Below are 20,660 nucleotides of genomic sequence, written 5' to 3'. Positions count from 1 at the left end.
ACACATGCTTCGCGTTGTGCCGGCGAAATGCACACTTCTTGGACCCCTGCATAACTGCTTGCAGTTCTAGTTATTATTAGGGGTCCAAGCCAACAGGTTGGATCCCTATTGTTTTTGTAAGGATTTTTATTATTAGGGGTCCAAGCCAACAGGTTGGATCCCTATTGTTTTTGTAAGGATTATTAGGGGTCCAAGCCAACAGGTTGGATCCCTATTGTTTTTGTAAGGATTATTAGGGGTCCAAGCCAACAGGTTGGATCCCTATTGTTTTTGTAAGGATTTTTATTAGGGGTCCAAGCCAACAGGTTGGATCCCTATTGTTTTTGTAAGGATTTTTTAGGGGTCCAAGCCAACAGGTTGGATCCCTATTGTTTTTGTAAGGATTTTTATTAGGGGTCCAAGCCAACAGGTTGGATCCCTATTGTTTTTGTACGGATTATTAGGGGTCCAAGCCAACAGGTTGGATCCCTATTGTTTTTGTAAGGATTTTTCTTATTAGGGGTCCAAGCCAACAGGTTGGATCCCTATTGTTTTTGTAAGGATTTTTCCTATTATTATTATTATTATTAGGGGTCCAAGCCAACAGGTTGGATCCCTATTGTTTTTGTAAGGATTTTTAGGGGTCCAAGCCAACAGGTTGGATCCCTATTGTTTTTGTAAGGATTTTTATTATTATTATACTACCTCCCCGTGAAAATGGAACCACAGCCCAAACCGTAAATGGTGCACACGCGCCAATTGCATGACTAGAACCAGGTACGGCACCGCTACTCAGAAAACCAAATTCAGACACGCCGGCCACTAGGTGGCGCTATACCAAGGAAAGATGCGTTTGGGGCTATAACTCCCACACCGAACCTCCCACAGTCAAAATCTTGTAACCACATATTCACTGGAGTCTGCTGCATCTTTTGGCATAGGCCACGCCCATTTGCGTCTAGAATTTTTTTTCGCAAAATCGCGAAAACCGCAAAACTGTTTTTTCCCTACTCCTCCCACATTTCTTGACCAATCGACACCAAACTTTGCACACGGCATCTTCAGACGCACACGCAAAGAAAGCTCGAACACTTTTTTGATCCGACCCTCGACGACGAAACGGTAGCGTTTTGAACATTGGTTTATTAGCTACGTTTTACGCCGAAACGCAAAAATTCTAAAAATACCAAAATTAGACATCGGATCAAGCCCAAATTTTAGACACATGTCGGTGTTACCCTTAATGGCGTTCAATAAAAAAAACGGAATTTTTCGCCATTAGGGGGCGCAATAAACGAGGAAATTGTATATCTTCTAATTGGCAAAAGGAATGTTCTTCAAACTCAAGGGAAACCATCAAGGGGCAAACCCGAGTCTATATAGAAAATATGGCCAAGAATTATTAATGTGGGCGGGAGTTTTTGGCAAAGGAAAATTGTCTTGGGAAAATTTCGCCAACAGGGCGGCGCCAAAAAACGACGACATTGTCTATCTCCTATTTGGCCAATGGAATGTTCTGAAAACGCGTTTTAGGCTATAACTCCCACACCGAAGCTCCCACAGTCAAAACCTTTATATCCACATGTTGTTCACGGTAACGTTTTGAATACTTGCTTCGCGTTGTGCCGGCGAAATGCACATTTCTTGTCGCGTTGTGCCGGCGAAATGCACACTTCTTGGACCCCTGCATAACTGCTTGCAGTTCTAGTTAGGGGTCCAAGCCAACAGGTTGGATCCCTATTGTTTTTGTAAGGATTCTTTTTATTAGGGGTCCAAGCCAACAGGTTGGATCCCTATTGTTTTTGTAAGGATTTTTTTTATTATTATTCCCGCGCTAAAAGTGGGCCCACAGCCCAAACCGTAAATGGTGCCGACACGCCAATTGCATGACTTGATCCAGGTCCGGCACCGCTACTCAGATAACAAAATCCAGACAAGCCGGCCACTAGGTGGCGCTATACCAAGGAAAGACGCGTTTGGGGCTATAACTCCCACACCGAACCTCCCACATTCAAAACCTTGTACACACATATTCACTGGAGTCTGCTGCATCTTTTGGCATAGGCCACGCCCATTTGCGTCCATAATTTTTTTTCGCAAAATCGCGAAAACCCCAAAACTGTTTTTTCCCTACTCCTCCCACATTTCTTGACCAATCGACACCAAACTTTGCACACGACATCTTCAGACGCACACGCAAAGAAAGCACAAAACACTTTTTTGATCCGTCCTTCGATAACGAAACGGTAGCGTTTTGAATATTGGTTTATTAGCTAAATTAGACGTGGAATATCAAAAATCCAAAGAAATCCAAAATTAGACATCGGATCGAGTCCAAATTTGACACACATGTTGGTGTTAACCTTATTGTCGTTCGATAAAAAATTCGGAAAAATTCGCCATCAGGGGGCGCAATAAACGAGGAAATTGTATATCGTCTGCAAAATTTCGCCGCGAAAACGCTACACTGACTTCTCGCTACTCCTACCACAGTCAAATCCTTTGTATCCACAGGTTCAGGGTAGCGTTTTGAACACATGCTTCGCGTTGTGCCGGCGAAACACACATTTCTTGTCGCGTTGTGCCGGCGAAATGCACACTTCTTGGACCCCTGCATAACTGCCTGCAGTTCTAGTTATACTTCCCGCGGTGAAAGTGGAACCACAGCCCAAACCGTAAATGGTGCACACGCGCCAATTGCATGACTAGATCCAGAATCGGCACCGCTACTCAGATAACAAAATCCAGACACGCCGGCCACTAGGTGGCGCTATACCAAGGAATACGCGTTTGCGGCTATAACTCCCACACCGAACCTCCCAGAGTCCAAAAACTTGTACACACAGATGCACTGGAGTCTGCTGCATCTTTTGGCATAGGCCACGCCCATTTGCGTCTGGAATTTTTTTTCGCAAAATCGCGAAAACCGCAAAACTGTTTTTTCGCTACTCCTCCCACATTTCTCGACCAATCAACACCAAACTTTGCACACGGCATCTTCAGACGCACACGCAAAGAAACCCTCAGACAGTTTTTTGATCCGACTTTCGACGACGAAACGGTAGCGTTTTGAATATTGGTTTATGAGCTAAATTAGACGTGAAATATCAAAAATCCAAAGAAATCCAAAATTAGACATCGGATCGAGTCCAAATTTTACAGACATGTTGGTGTTAACGTTAATGTCGTTCGATAAAAAATTCGGAAAATTTCGCCATTAGGGGGCGCAATAAACGAGGAAATTGTATATCTTCTAATTGGCCAAAGGAATGTTCTTCAAACTATGAGGGAACCATCACGGGGCAAACCCGAGTCTATATAAAAATGATGGTCAAGAATTATTAATGTGGGCGGGAGTTATTTGGAAAAGGAAAATTGTCTTTGGAAAATTTCGCCACAAGAGGGCGCAAAAAAACGACGAAATAATACATCTCCTAATCGCCAATGGAATGTTCTGAAAACGCGTTTTGGGCTATAACTCCCACACCGAAGCTCCCACAGTCCAAACCTTTATATCCACATGTTGTTCACGGTAGCGTTTTGAATACTTGCTTCGCGTTCTGCCGGTGAAACGCACATTTCTTGTCGCGTTGTGCCGGCGAAATGCACACTTCTTGGACCCCTGCATAACTGCTTGCAGTTCTAGTTAGGGGTCCAAGCCAACAGGTTGGATCCCTATTGTTTTTGTAAGGATTTTTATTATTATTATTATTATTATTATACTTCCTACCAAGAAAGTGCTACTACAGCCCAAACCGTAAATGGTGCACACACGCCAATTACATGACTAGATCTAGGTACGTGAAGACTATGCCGACGACAAAATCCAGACACGCCGGCCACTAGGTGGCGCTATACCAAGGAAAGACGCGTTTGGGGCTATAACTCCCACACCAAACCTCCCACAGTCAAAAACTTGTACGCACATATTCACTGGAGTCTGCTGCATCTTTTGGCATAGGCCACGCCCATTTGCGTCTAGAATTTTTTTTCGCAAAATCGCGAAAACCGCAAAACTGTTTTTTCCCTACTCCTCCCACATTTCTTGACCAATCGACACCAAACTTTGCACACGACATCTTCAGACACACACGCAAAGAATGCACGAAAGACTTTTTTGATCCGACCTTCGACGACGAAACGGTAGCGTTTTGAATATTGGTTTATTAGCTAAATTAGACGTGGAATAGCAAAAATCCAAAGAAATCCAAAATGAGACATCGGATCGAGTCCACATTTTACACACATGTTGGTGCTAACCTTAATGTCGTTCGATAAAAATTTCGGAAAATTTCGCTATTAGGGGGCGCAATAAACGAGGAAATTGTATATCTTCTAATTGGCCAAAGGAATGTTCTTCAAACTCAAGGGAAACCATCAAGGGGCAAACCCGAGTCTATATAGAAAATATGGCCAAGAATTATTAATGTGGGCGGGAGTTATTTGGCAAAGGAAAATTGTCCTTGGAAAATTTCGCCGCAGGGCGGCGCCAAAAAACGACGACATTGTCTATCTCCTATTTGGCCAATGTTCTGAAAACGCGTTTTAGGCTATAACTCCCACACCGAAGCTCCCACAGTCAAAACCTTTATATCCACAGGTTCAGGGTAGCGTTTTGAACACATGCTTCGCGTTGTGCCGGCGAAACGCACATTTCTTGTCGCGTTGTGCCGGCGAAATGCACACTTCTTGGACCCCTGCATAACTGCTTGCAGTTCTAGTTATTAGGGGTCCAAGCCAACAGGTTGGATCCCTATTGTTTTTGTAAGGATTATTATTGTTATACTTACCTCACTAGAAGTGGTACCACAGCCCAAACCGTAAATGGTGCCGACACGCCAATTGCATGACTAGATCCAGATCTCTTCGGACAATGCAGACGACCAAATCCAGACCCGCCGGCCCCTAGGTGGCGCTATACCAAGGAATACGCGTTTGGGGCTATAACTCCCACACCGAAACTCCCACATTCAAATCCTTGTACACACAGATTCACTGGAGTCTGCTGCATCTTTTGGCATAGGCCACGCCCATTTGCGTCTAGAATTTTTTTTCGCAAAATCGCGAAAACCGCAAAACTGTTTTTTCGCTACTCCTCCCACATTTCTCGTCCAATCAACACCAAACTTTGCACACGGCATCTTCAGACGCACACGCAAAGAAACCCTCAGACAGTTTTTTGATCCGACTTTCGACGACGAAACGGTAGCGTTTTGAATATTTGTTTATTAGCTAAATTAGATATGGAAAAATAAAAATCCAAAAAAATCCAAAATTAGACATCGGATCGAGTCCAAATTCTACACACATGTTGGTGCTAACCTTATTGACGTTCGATAAAAAATTCGGAAAATTTCGCCATTAGGGGGCGCAATAAACGAGGAAATTGTATATCTTCTAATTGGCCAAAGGAATGTTCTTCAAACTCAATGGAAACCATCAAGGGGCAAACCCGAGTCTATATAGAAAATATGGCCAAGAATTATTAATGTGGGCGGGAGTTATTTGGCAAAGGAAAATTGTCTATGGAAAATGTCGCCACAGGGCGGCGCCAAAAAACGACGACATTGTCTATCTCCTATTTGGCCAATGTTCTGAAAACGCGTTTTAGGCTATAACTCCCACACCGAAGCTCCCACAGTCAAAACCTTTATATCCACATGTTGTTCACGGTAGCGTTTTGAATACTTGCTTCGCGTTGTGCCGGCGAAACACACATTTCTTGTCGCGTTGTGCCGGCGAAATGCACACTTCTTGTTAGGGGTCCAAGCCAACAGGTTGGATCCCTATTGTTTTTGTAAGGATTTTTCTTTTTATTATACTACCTCCCCCTAGAAGTTGTACCACAGCCCAAACCATAAATGGTGCCGACACGCCAATTGCATGACTAGATCCAGGTCCGGCACCGCTACTCAGATAACCAAATCCAGACACGTCGGTCACTAGGTGGCGCTATACCAAGGAATACGCGTTTGGGGCTCTAACTCCCACACCGAACCTCCCACAGTCAAAAACTTGTACCCACATATTCACTGGAGTCTGCTGCATCTTTTGGCATAGGCCACGCCCATTTGCGTCTATGAATATTTTTCGCAAAATCGCGAAAACCGCAAAACTGTTTTTTTGCTACTCCTCCCACATTTCTCGACCAATCAACACCAAACTTTGCACACAGCATCGTCAGACGCACACGCAAAGAAACCCTCTGACAGTTTTTTGATCCGACTTTCGACGACGAAACGGTAGCGTTTTGAATATTTGTTTATTAGCTAAATTAGACGTGGAATATCAAAAATCCAAAGAAATCCAAAATTAGACATCGGATCGAGTCCAAATTTTACACACATGTTGGTGTTAATCTTAATGTCGTTCGATAAAAATTTCGGAAAAATTCGCCATTAGGGGGCGCAATAAACGAGGAAATTGTATATCTTCTAATTGGCCAAAGGAATGTTCTTCAAACTCAAGGGAAACCATCAAGGGGCAAACCCGAGTCTATATAGAAAATATGGCCAAGAATTATTAATATGGGCGGGAGTTATTTGGCAAAGGAAAATTGTCTTTGGAAAATTTCGCCACAGGGCGGCGCCAAAAAACGACGACATTGTCTATCTCCTATTTGGCCAATGGAATGTTCTGAAAACGCGTTTTAGGCTATAACTCCCACACCGAAGCTCCCACAATCAAAACCTTTATATCCACATGTTGTTCACGGTAGCGTTTTGAATACTTGCTTCGCGTTGTGCCGGCGAAATGCACATTTCTTGTCGCGTTGTGCCGGCGAAATGCACACTTCTTGGACCCCTGCATAACTGCTTGCAGTTCTAGTTATACTTCCCGCGCTAAAAGTGGGCCCACAGCCCAAACCGTAAATGGTGCCGACACGCCAATTGCATGACTAGATCCAGGTCCGGCACCGCTACTCAGATAATTAAATCCAGACACGCCGGCCACTAGGTGGCGCTATACCAAGGAAAGACGCGTTTGGGGCTATAACTCCCACACCGAACCTCCCACATTCAAAACCTTGTACACACATGTTCACTGGAGTCTGCTGCATCTTTTGGCATAGGCCACGCCCATTTGCGTCTAGAATTTTTTTTCGCAAAATCGCGAAAACCGCAAAACTGTTTTTTTCCCTACTCCTCCCACATTTCTTGACCAATCGACACCAAACTTTGCACACGACATCTTCAGACGCACACGCAAAGAATGCATGAAACACTTTTTTGATCCGTCCTTCGATAACGAAACGGTAGCGTTTTGAATATTGGTTTATGAGCTAAATTAGACGTGGAATATCAAAAATCCAAAGAAATCCAAAATTAGACATCGGATCGAGTCCACATTTTACAAACATGTTGGTGCTAACCTTAATGTCGTTCGATAAAAATTTCGGAAAATTTCGCCATTAGGGGGCGCAATAAACGAGGAAATTGTATATCTTCTACAAAATTTCGCCGCGAAAACGCTAGACTGACTTCTCGCTACTCCTACCAAAGTCAAATCCTTTGTATCCACAGGTTCAGGGTAGCGTTTTGAACACATGCTTCGCGTTGTGCCGGCGAAACGCACATTTCTTGTCGCGTTGTGCCGGCGAAATGCACACTTCTTGGACCCCTGCATAACTGCTTGCAGTTCTAGTCTTATTAGGGGTCCAAGCCAACAGGTTGGATCCCTATTGTTTTTGTAGTGTTTATTATTATTATTATACTTACCTCCCTGAAACTGTGCCCACAGCCCAAACCGTAAATGGTGCCGACACGCCAATTGCATGATTAGATCCAGATCCGTGGGGACTACGCAGACGACAAAATCCAGACATGCCGGCCACTAGGTGGCGCTATACCAAGGAATACGCGTTTGGAGCTATAACTCCCACACCGAACCTCCCACAGTCAAAAACTTGTACGCACATATTCACTGGAGTCTGCTGCATCTTTTGGCATAGGCCACGCCCATTTGCGTCTAGAATTTTTTTTCGCAAAATCGCGAAAACCGCAAAACAGTTTTTTCCCTACTCCTCCCACATTTCTTGACCAATCGACACCAAACTTTGCACACGGCATCTTCAGACGCACACGCAAAGAATGCTAGAACACTTTTTTGATCTGACCTTCGACGACGAAACGGTAGCGTTTTGAATATTGGTTTATGAGCTAAATTAGACGTGGAAAATCAAAAATCCAAAGAAATCCAAAATTAGACATCGGAACGAGTCCAAATTTTACACACATGTTGGTGCTAACCTTAATGTCGTACAATAAAAATTTCGGAAAATGTCGCCATTAGGGGGCGCCATAAACGAGGAAATTGTATATCTTCTAATTGGCCAAAGGAATGTTCTTCAAACTATGAGGGAACCATCACGGGGCAAACCCGAGTCTATATAAAAATTATGGTCAAGAATTATTAATGTGGGCGGGAGTTATTTGGAAAAGGAAAATTGTCTTTGCAAAATTTCGCCACAAGAGGGCGCAAAAAAACGACGAAATAATACATCTCCTAATCGCCAATGGAATGTTCTGAAAACGCGTTTTGGGCTAAAACTCCCACACCGAACCTCCCACAGTCAAAACCTTTGTATCCACAGATTCACTGGAGTCAGCTGCATCTTTTGGCATACGCCGTTTCTCAGTTTCGAACACATGCTTCGCGTTGTGCCGGCGAAATGCACACTTCTTGGACCCCTGCATAACTGCTTGCAGTTCTAGTTATTATTCCTGCGCTAAATGTGGTACCACAGCCCAAACCGTAAATGGTGCCGACACGCCAATTGCATGACTTGATCCAGGTCCGGCACCGCTACTCAGATAACAAAATCCAGACACGCCGGCCACTAGGTGGCGCTATACCAAGGAAAGACGCGTTTGGGGCTATAACTCCCACACCGAACCTCCCACATTCAAAACCTTGTACACACATATTCACTGGAGTCTGCTGCATCTTTTGGCCTAGGCCACGCCCATTTGCGTCTAGGAATATTTTTCGCAAAATCGCGAAAACCGCAAAACTGTTTTTTCCCTACTCCTCCCACATTTCTTGACCAATCGACACCAAACTTTGCAAACGACATCTTCAGACGCACACGCAAAGAATGCATGAAACACTTTTTTGATCCGTCCTTCGACAACGAAACGGTAGCGTTTTGAATATTGGTTTATTAGCTAAATTAGACGTGGAATATCAAAAATCCAAAGAAATCCAAAATTAGACATCGGATCGAGTCCACATTTTACACACATGTTGGTGCTAACGTTAATGTCGTTCGATAAAAATTTCGGAAAATTTCGCCATTAGGGGGCGCAATAAACGAGGAAATTGTATATCTTCTACAAAATTTCGCCGCGAAAACGCGACACTGACTCCTGCTACTCCTACCACAGTCAAATCCTTTGTATCCACAGGTTCAGGGTAGCGTTTTGAACACATGCTTCGCGTTGTGCCGGCGAAACGCACATTTCTTGTCGCGTTGTGCCGGCGAAATGCACACTTCTTGGACCCCTGCATAACTGCTTGCAGTTCTAGTTATTCTTCCCCCCGTACTTGTGGGACTACAGCCCAAACCGTAAATGGTGCACACGCGCCAATTGCATGACTAGATCCAGGTCCGGCACCGCTACTCAGATAACCAAATCCAGACGCGCCGGCCACTAGGTGGCGCTATACCAAGGACAGACGCGTTTGGGGCTATAACTCCCACACCGAATCTCCCACATTCAAAAACTTGTACGCACAGATTCACTGGAGTCTGCTGCATCTTTTGGCATAGGCCACGCCCATTTGCGTCTATAATTTTTTTTCGCAAAATCGCGAAAACCGCAAAAATGCTTTTTCCCTACTCCTCCCACATTTCTTGACCAATCGACACCAAACTTTGCACACGACATCTTCAGACGCACGCGCAAAGAATGCAGGAAACACTTTTTTGATGCGACCTTTGACGACGAAACGGTAGCGTTTTGAATATTGGTTTATTAGCTAAATTAGACGTGGAATATCCAAAATCCCGAAAAATTCAAAATTACACATCGGATCGACTCCAAGTTTTACACACATGTTGGTGCTAACCTTACTGTCGTTCGATAAAAATTTCGGAAAATTTCGCCATTAGGGGGCGCAATAAACGAGGAAATTGTGTATCTTCCACAAAATTTCGCCGCGAAAACGCTACACTAACTTCTCGCTACTCCTACCACAGTCAAATCCTTTGTATCCACAGGTTCAGGGTAGCGTTTTGAACACATACTTCGCTTTGTGCCGGCGAAACGCACATTTCTTGTCGCGTTGTGCCGGCGAAATGCACACTTCTTGGACCCCTGCATAACTGCTTGCAGTTCTAGTTAGGGGTCCAAGCCAACAGGTTGGATCCCTATTGTTTTTGTAAGGATTTTTCCTATTATTATTAGGGGTCCAAGCCAACAGGTTGGATCCCTATTGTTTTTGTATGGATTTTTATTATACTTCCCATCTAGAAGTGGTACCACAGCCCAAACCGTAAATGGTGCACACGCGCCAATTGCATCACTAGATCCAGGTCCGTGAACACTACGCAGACGACAAAATCCAGACATGCCGGCCACTAGGTGGCGCTATACCAAGGAATACGCGTTTTGGGCTATAACTCCCACACCGAACCTCCAAGAGTCCAAAAACTTGTACACACAGATGCACTGGAGTCTGCTGCATCTTTTGGCCTAGGCCACGCCCATTTGCGTTTAGAAATATTTTTCGCAAAATCGGGAAAACCGCAAAACTGTTTTTTCCCTACTCCTCCCACATTTCTTGACCAATCGACACCAAACTTTGCACACGACATCTTCAGACGCACACGCAAAGAATGCATGAAACACTTTTTTGATGCGACCTTTGACGACGAAACGGTAGCGTTTTGAATATTGGTTTATGAGCTAAATTAGACGTGGAAAATCAAAAATCCAAAGAAATCCAAAATTAGACATCGGAACGAGTCCAAATTTTACACACATTTTGGTGCTAACCTAACTGTCGTTCGATAAAAATTCCGGAATTTTTCGCCATTAGGGGGCGCAATAAACGAGGAAATTGTATATGTTCTAATTGGCCCAGGGAATGTTCTTCAAACTATAAGGAAACCATCAAGGGGCAAACCCGAGTCTATATAAAAAATATGGCCAAGAATTATTAATGTGGGCGGGAGTTATTTGGCAAAGGAAAATTGTCTTTGGAAAATCTCGCCACACGGGGGCGCAAATAAACGACGAAATAATATATCTCCTAACTGGCCAATGGAATGTTCAGAAAACGCGTTTTGGGCTATAACTCCCACACCGAAGCTCCCACAGTCAAAAACGTTATATGCACAGATTCACTGGAGTCAGTGGCATATTTTGGCATAGGCCACGCCAATTGGTTTTGAACACATGCTTCGCGTTGTGCCGGCGAAATGCACATTTCTTGGACCCCTGCATAACTGCTTGCAGTTCTAGTTATTCTTCCCCCCGTACTTGTGGGACTACAGCCCAAACCATAAATGGTGCACACGCGCCAATTGCATGACTAGATCCAGGTCCGGCACCGCTACTCAGATAACCAAATCCAGACGCGCCGGCCACTAGGTGGCGCTATACCAAGGACAGACGCGTTTGGGGCTATAACTCCCACACCGAATCTCCCACATTCAAAAACTTGTACGCACAGATTCACTGGAGTCTGCTGCATCTTTTGGCATAGGCCACGCCCATTTGCGTCTATAATTTTTTTTCGCAAAATCGCGAAAACCGCAAAAGTGCTTTTTCCCTACTCCTCCCACATTTCTTGACCAATCGACACCAAACTTTGCACACGACATCTTCAGACGCACACGCAAAGAATGCAGGAAACACTTTTTTGATGCGACCTTTGACGACGAAACGGTAGCGTTTTGAATATTGGTTTATTAGCTAAATTAGACGTGGAATATCAAAAATCCAAAGAAATCCAAAATGAGACATCGGATCGAGTCCAAATTTTACACACATGTTGGTGCTAACCTTATTGTCGTTCGATAAAAATTTCGGAAAATTTCGCCATTAGGGGGCGCAATAAACGAGGAAATTGTATATCTTCTACAAAATTTCGCCGAACGCTAGACTGACTTCTCGCTACTACTACCACAGTCAAATCCTTTGTATCCACAGGTTCAGGGTAGCGTTTTGAACACATGCTTCGCTTTGTGCCGGCGAAACGCACATTTCTTGTCGCGTTATGCCGGCGAAATGCACACTTCTTGGACCCCTGCATAACTGCTTGCAGTTCTAGTTATTATTATACTTCCCCCCGTACTTGTGGGACTACAGCCCAAACCGTAAATGGTGCACACGCGCCAATTACATGACTAGAACCAGGTCCGGCACCGCTACTCAGATTACCAAATCCAGACACGCCAGCCACTAGGTGGCGCTATACCAAGGAAAGACGCGTTTGGGGCTATAACTCCCACACCGAACCTCCCACAGTCAAAAACTTGTACGCACATATTCACTGGAGTCTGCTGGATCTTTTGGCATAGGCCACGCCCATTTCCGTCAATAATTTTTTTTCGCAAAATCGCGAAAACCGCAAAACTGTTTTTTCCCTACTCCTTCCACATTTCTCGCCCGATCAACACCAAACTTTGCACACGACATCTTCAGACGCACATGCAAAGAATGCATGAAACACTTTTTTGATGCGACCTTTGACGACGAAACGGTAGCGTTTTGAATATTGGTTTATTAGCTAAATTAGACGTGAAATATCAAAAATCCAAAGAAATCCAAAATTAGACATCGGATCGAGTCCAAATTTTACACACATGTTCGTGTTAACGTTAATGTCGTTCGATAAAAAATTCGGAAAATTTCGCCATTAGGGGGCGCAATAAACGAGGAAATTGTATATCTCCTACACAATTTCGCCGCGAAAACGCCACACTGACTTCTCGCTACTCCTACCACAGTCAAATCCTTTGTATCCACAAAAACTTGTACGCACATATTCACTGGAGTCTGCTGGATCTTTTGGCATAGGCCACGCCCATTTCCGTCAATAATTTTTTTTCACAAAATCGCGAAAACCGCAAAACTGTTTTTTCGCTACTCCTCCCACATTTCTTGACCAATCGACACCAAACTTTGCACACGACATCTTCAGACGCACACGCAAAGGAATCGTGAGACAGTTTTTTGATCCGACCTTCGACGACGAAACGGTAGCGTTTTGAATATTGGTTTATTAGCTAAATTAGACGTGGAATATCAAAAATCCAAAGAAATCCAAAATTAGACATCGGAACGTGTCCAAATTGTACACACATGTTGGTGCTAACCTTAATGTCGTACGAAAAAAAATTCGGAAGATTTCGCCATTAGGGGGCGCAATAAACGAGGAAATTGTATATCTTCTACAAAATTTCGCTGCGAAAACGCTACACTGACTCCTGCTACTCCTACCACAGTCAAATCCTTTGTATCCACAGGTTCAGGGTAGCGTTTTGAACACATGCTTCGCGTTGTGCCGGCGAAACGCACATTTCTAGTCGCGTTGTGCCGGCGAAATGCACACTTCTTGGACCCCTGCATAACTGCTTGCAGTTCTAGTTGCCTTTGGCCTGGAAGCTTTTCACACACGTCGGTCGTTGGGGAGTTTGAAATGGCTTTGTCCTTTGTCATGTGCCAGACAATGGCAGGTTCCACCTTGGACACAATCTGGTTTCCTGGTTTTCCAAGGTATGCAAGGAAGAGAATGCCAGCTATTTCCGATTCTGTAATTCTCTGTGAAGAGTCTCCAAGAATGTTGTTATTCCTTTCCTACTCATTTATTGACATGTGACCTATGTCCTTTCAGCCAATTTATCAAATTATGTCATTATTTCAGACAAGATTAAATAAGACTCTTCTGAACTACAGATGTGCAACATAATATCATTCAGCGAGGTTTCTTTGGGTCCTTGAACAGCGCAGGAAACAGACCGGGCCTTGGAATGTGCCTCAAACAGCTCCATGAAACAATGAGAAGTTTGTGAACAACACAGAGCACTGCAGGTATATAAGAATGGCCAGTATACTATGTGTGTTGGGCCATTGTAATCCAAGGTTTTTGTATTCAAACAGGCAGGAATGGACAGGAAATAAAAGGCTTTTTTATATAGAGTCAACAAATCATATCCCCTTCACGCAGTCATGCCATGTAGCTTGTAGCCTAAAACTATATCCAACGAGGCGGAGGCACTATAATCAAATATTAAACAAGACAAATCTTGGTTTTGGCTTGGATGCCAACTCAGAGAGTAATGGCAGTGATTGGCTTGGTAATGACATACTAAAGCCAGCATGCACATGTGTCCTCTGCAGGCGGGCACTTAATCAACTTGGCAACCACCCAGGTGAACAACTGTCAATAATTGATTGGGCCCGTTCTAGGCGCCTCAAAAGTTAACCTTTCCTGGGAAACCTTAGCATCCTTTTTAAACTGGTGTGACACAGTAAACCCATAGCACTGGTAACAGAATAACTTCGCTGGTTCAGCTGCAATTTCAGGCTCAGAAAGACCTGAAGAAAGAGCTGAAGAAAGACCTGAAGGGCATAGTTATAAATTGTGTTGGGTCCAATGATGAGAAAATAAACTGACATTCTCGAAAGTCAGACATTCCCCTTCCCCTCGGGGGAGAAAATGACATAATTGTATCACAGGAAGATTAAGAGCCCAGACTAGGGGCTAAGCAACCGTGGGTCTTATTGAAGAAGCTATCCAAAATTTTCAAAACAGGATAACTTGATCTATTCGCAAGGCTGCCGGCTTGAGAGGTGGAAAGATTGGCTCCTCCACAAGATAGCTGTTAAGCAAATGATAGCCTCTTCATTCTTCTATGGCCGATAATTTATCAACTAAAGATAGCAGGTATAACATTGTTACAATGTGAGAAACTGTGTCTTTTACTCAAGCACGACTGCCGGAAAGCCGTTAGGTGTCTAGGCTTGTTTTAGTGAGCGATCGTTTCTGTGAATTTATGGTTAGACCCCAGGCGGTAGAAACTGACAGATGCTGACGTTCTCAGGTGTCTGTCCCCCTCAGTCTCGGGTATCAGTCCACAAATGCACCGTCCCCTTTATAAAACACTTATTACCGACACCTATTCCTCAGAGAACCCAATAAACTCTGAGAGAGGCCTAGTCAGTCTGGGCCAGTGTTCTCCTGTTGTTATCTTTGTGTCCTGTGTGAATTGCTAAGACTCCTCAAATCAGACCAATTAATTATAATTACATTACAGGATGCCTTGTGGTGCTATTCAACCAATAATTTCTACCACTCAATACCTCAAAATATACAGCAAATATACATAATTAGTTAAGCATAAACCATAAAATACATAACGTGGGTATTTGTACCAGTACTAAGAGCCGTCTTTCATGGCAGCCATTTTTCCCCCGGTAGCTAGGTAGCCCTAGCTCTTATTTGATGAGTGGTAAAACATTAACAAGTATGGTATAAAGTCTACAGAGGGAGTTACCGGGAAGAGAGATCCCCCTCTACGCCATGACTAGTAAACACATCGACAATTCTTTCCTTCCTGAGAGTGCCCCTTGAAACGTGAAAAGAAATCTGAAAAGACGGATAAGATTGTACTTTATTTTAAACCAGATGCATAGTTTTACCCGTTTAAAATTCCCCATATGCTCAGCCAGCCAGACAGCATAGATAAGAGGAAAGCATCCACACGCAATGGCAGATAAGTTTTATAATTAGCTGGCTTGCCCACTTGCTAGAGCACTAGGGCTAGGGCTAATCAGCGTAGCCTTTGAAGCAAAACCTCCTACAGTGAACACCGTGGGGGAGTGCAGGAGGCACGGTTTCCTGTTCAAATATTTGTCATTTTTCTTTGGGATACTGCTCTCAACGATGCCAAGATATTGCGGGGGTGTACATATCCGGGCAGTGGGAAAGGGTAGAAATCGGGGCTAAAGCATTCTCTGTACCAAATGAAGTGTTTATTCATTTTAACTCCCATCTTGGGTCTGTTTCAATGGTGCCCATTCTCTCATGACCTGTTGACCTCTGGGGTTTTGTATGCCCCACTATTGCATCGTTGTTAGAGCTGTCTCACACACTCTCTCTCGCTGCCTCACTATTGTCTCTCTCTTGCGCCAAAGTCAACATTTGGCTCGCCTCTTTTCCTAATTAATTATTACAATTCTGTCAAAGTTCATTGCGTCAGAGTCAGGGAATGAGTTGAATGAGTAATCATACTACACTTTTAGCAAACCAAACCTACTGTGGTCCCCACCTTTACTTTCTCAACTCCATTTATAGAGATAGTGCAGCAGTGTTGTGGACCACCAGTCTAGTCCCACGCTTCCCTTTACATCGCAAGCCCACAGGTGCACTGAAATACAATGTAACTCAATCACGGCGGTGATAAGGTTACGTTGCCTAAAGGGAATGAGGGGGAATTAAACTGTGGGGCAAGCATTTTGATAGGGTGAATGGATCAATGGGAGCTGATGATATTATACAATGACTCAGTGCCAAAAGGCTATTGACAGGCTAATCATTTTGAGAAAGAGCTTATATAAAAGGATGACAGTGGTGTTAGTTATGTTATGTCAAGTTTAATTACGACTACTGTTGCCTTGAGGTGGGAATGACGCACCCAACGGAGCATTACAACCGCCAGCTTTGTTCTTGTAAGGGGCTGGGCTATCAGGCCTTCAGCTATTATTTTAAGGACTCCTCTATCATAACAGAATCCTATCAGTAAGGCCGGAGTAAGTTTGACTAGCAACCACGTTCACTGTGATCTAAAATACCAAAACACACACAGAGCCACATTTACAAACAGCTGCCAGATAAGACATATTTCATGCCGCATTTCACATCAGTAGACCTACAGCCTACACGGTGTTGATTCCCCGTTACCTGACCAAAACTCTCAACACGGCTGTGGTTGGTCTACCCATAGCTGTTGTACCAACAGAAAACAATAAATAACACATATCCCTTTACAGGCTCTCATCACGGGTCAGCAAAATGGCTGACCTAAACCCAAGGAAATCGATTCTGCATGTAGTGGCCCACAATGTCTGCACACATCGCCTTCACCATAAAACCCTAAAGTTGGTTCAGGTCAGAGCACAAGTGGCATCAGCTGGTTCTCGCTCCTGCGCCATAACAAAGCAGTGCTGGTGAAGGCAGCACCTGTCACCAGCCAACTGGCTGAGGACCATGGGAACCAGGCTCTGGAGACGCATACAGAGAGCCGCCAGAGGCACTTCAATGGATTGGAATGCCCTAAAGTATAGCCTATAAGTATAGCCACTCTCACATTCACCGCAACTATAGGAGTTCCTGATCAGCTTATGATTGACAAGGTAGCTTGGCTGATCCAGATCTACAACAAAAAGCCATGCTTGGTGGAAGTATACTAATTAAAGGAAAATGGTGGAGGTTTTGAAGATAATAGTACTAATCGTAGATAATTACACGTTAGTTACACAACACGTGCTTGCCAGACTGAGATAGTTGCCAGACTTAATATTTCTTGATGACAGCTTGTATCAATTCATAAACTGAAGAAGTCTCTGCTGGGATATGTGGAACTGTTATATATATAGTTGTGTTGCATTGACGCAGGCTAAAGGCCGGTAACACCTAAGAATGACGGTTAATCCATAATGACTTCATCAGCCTCTGATGACCGAAACAGAATCTGACATTTCACTAGATCGAAGGTACTGAAGGAGCCTGGGCTTCAAAGAGCCCAGCTGGGTCTCCGCATCCGCGCAGCGGTGAGCGGTCAAACTTCAATACATGTGGGCGATAGTGATTATAGTCCCCGAACCTAGTTCCTCCGGCTCCTGATTTAAGACCCACCACATTTTATCTTTAATTACAGCAGCACAATTATTTGCCAGCATTGAACAGGAGCAGGCCTACTACCACCACTTATCCGTATGGCTACTATAGTCATGTATTATAATATCAGAATCAATGCATTTTACATTAGGAGAAAGTTCATGATGTGAATAACCCATGGTCTTTCCAACACTTTCCTAATAATAGCATGTGTACAGGGCAGGATGACATAGCCCACACCTGACGGCAAGCAGACATTTTTAAACCACATTATTTAAAATGAAGCCAGTGCGTCTGTGTGTGTGTGTGTGTGTGTGTGTGTGTGTGTGTGTGTGTGTGTGTGTGTGTGTGTGTGTGTGTGTGTGTGTGTGTGTGTGTTGCTAGGCGAGGTTTATCCTGCTCGCTTCAAACACCATCCAGTAAAGTTCTCTATCAGCCGGTCGGGCGTGTAACCATTATCACGTTCATACACGGGGAAGGGGGTGTAAGAATATTGCTTGGCTGTTATCATGCAGACTAAACGTGGAATGAACATAAGGAACATAACCTGTGAATAACTTTAAAACGCATTGTCGCTGTCAATCATTCCCCTTCTGATAGCCGCCTCCTCGGGAGACATGTCCCGACATTCCTCCGACGGACCCCCAACTCCCCACAACCATAGTTTACAGACTTTGAAACAAACACTAAACACTTGACGACCCAGTTCCGCTAAGTCGATTAAAACAAAAACTAAATCACATACCGTAGAAATGTCATGGATATCCAAGTCCAGAAAGTTTTTCCCCAACGTTTATCTCCACATGAAATCACTGATGAACTAGTTGGTCGGTCCCGGCGACGGCTCCTCCTCCTCCCGCACTAGACCTCATGAGGTCATCGGGCTGGTTACCGGTGGGCAGGGCATGCCTCGTGTTCATGGAGCCCAGGGATCCAAGCAGTGTTGAGCCACTATGAGCTACATACGCATACAGCCCGGGGAGCTACCGGATTGACGCAATGGATTCAGTATTAAACGTGATTTAAAAAGGTCTGCTCGCCATCAGGTGTGGGTTATGTCATCCCGCCCATATACGTAGGAAACTTTTGCAGTTCTGCATGTTCCTCCGTCGACTAAATATGTGAAGACCATGTGGGTTATTCACATAATGAACTTTCTCCAAAATTGCATTATTCTGATGTGGGCGTGGCATACATTTTTTTTTTTCTATCGTAGATTAGTGGTAGGCCTACTCCAGGTGGATGTTGGCTAAAACCAAGGCTTTTCAATTTAAGAGTCTTATATACTTTATTTAAACGAATTTCTCTTTGGTAGAGCCCATGTGGGCCTTATTGTGGGTCTCCCGCATAAAAATCAATGAATCAAGCCTCAAGGGATATTCGGTGAGAGTAACTGCACGTAGTTAGCGCCCTCGCCGATTATTAAAATATCAGACGCAGGCCGACTGGATTTATTGAACACACTTTGATTTGTTCATCCAACCACAAGTGTGTAGGTGGATATCACGCCGATAGCCCTTTAGCGACACCATCAGGAAGAATGCGCTAAAGCAACAGTAGTTTTTCATTGCCAAGTTGTTTTAAAAGTTATACAGCAACAATAAAATTAACAGAAAGAAAGTAATATTCAGCGTTTGTATTAAATGGCACCGCATTCGTCATCACTGCACATCAAATAAACCATTCCACTTCTCTATGTGAGGCCTGGTTAAAATAGACTTGATCCTCCGAGTTTTCCCCAAGAAGTCTGACGTCTGGTGCCATCCTGGGCTCCTCTGATGGCTGGGACGGGGCAGCCGCTGACAGCAAAACACACCCCGTCTGTGTCTGCTATAGCCACAGGACCACCATGGGTCTGTCCTCAGTAGAGCGTCGGAGGACTGCTTAACACACAGGTGTCGTACCGGGGAATGTGTAGACGCTACCAGCATCACAGAGGTCAGTAGCTCTGTTTACAAAGGGGTATGAATAACTACCATTTATTTCTGGTAGATTTACAGACTGACCCTTTGCTGGCTTTTATAACCAAGGAGGTAGACAGATACAGAAATTATAACAGGAAGTTACTATATCCGGCACACACACACACACACACACACACACACACACACACACACACACACACACACACACACACACACACACACACACACTATTATGAGCTAGGTTAAAGCTGGTTCACACCACAAACCACCAGCCATGGCTATTCATAGCATCGGACTGGTTGGTTCATTAGCCACATCCAGGTGTCAAAAAGCATAAAAAAAAAAAAAAAGAACGTGTGTCGCAACCAAGCAGCGACGCCTGACTGGAGAACACAGAACAAAGACGGACTCACCTCAGCGTCACCTCCCCAGCCCCGCCATCTGGTGATACCGGTCTCAGAACCTGGCAGCTCTCCTTCAGCACATCTTGTAGCCTTGAGGGCCGTAAAAGCGCCTGTTCTCGTTAGTGGCAAGAGGAAATTAAAGCCAGAAAAGTTTGCGCTGCTCACTTTCAACATCACTGGTGGGGTTATTCCAACACACGTTTTCCGCGAATAATGCAATTAAAACTAGACCAAATTTCTTTATGTTGTAGCCCATAATTAAGTTTTTACTAATGGGTTGAACCGTTTTAATTTAAATCTCATCTGTTCAGCTACAATTTAATTAAGTTAACTGGAATTGTACAAAATATAATTTATCAAATAGAAATCAACCGCAGTATCTGTATGAATATGTCAAAAGGGGACCAGGCGATTCCAATATGACCAAATAAAAAAGGCAGCCCATCGTTTACACCCTGTTTGAACCCCCAAGGTCCAACACTTGCCTTTACTGCCATCTAGT

At 44.1% G+C, this 20,660-nt stretch overlaps 1 protein-coding gene across 4 annotated transcripts in view; it reads right to left on the bottom strand.

Annotated features, from left to right (window-relative positions):
* The window catches only part of LOC115533321 (protein TANC1), a 134,566-nt gene extending 115,839 nt beyond the window's left edge, over positions 1 to 18,727 (bottom strand). For all 4 annotated transcript variants that reach the window (XM_030343774.1, XM_030343776.1, XM_030343777.1 and 1 more), the window contains exon 1: positions 18,575 to 18,727. The gene's annotated coding sequence lies outside the window, so the exon portion shown is untranslated. The remainder of the gene's footprint in view (positions 1 to 18,574) is intronic.
* Positions 18,728 to 20,660: the final 1,933 nt, after the last annotated feature.

This window comes from Gadus morhua, chromosome 20 (assembly GCF_902167405.1).
Source record: "Gadus morhua chromosome 20, gadMor3.0, whole genome shotgun sequence".
NCBI lineage: Eukaryota > Metazoa > Chordata > Actinopteri > Gadiformes > Gadidae > Gadus > Gadus morhua.
Note: the sequence above shows the minus strand (reverse complement) of the source record. Positions and strands in the feature narration are given on the sequence as shown.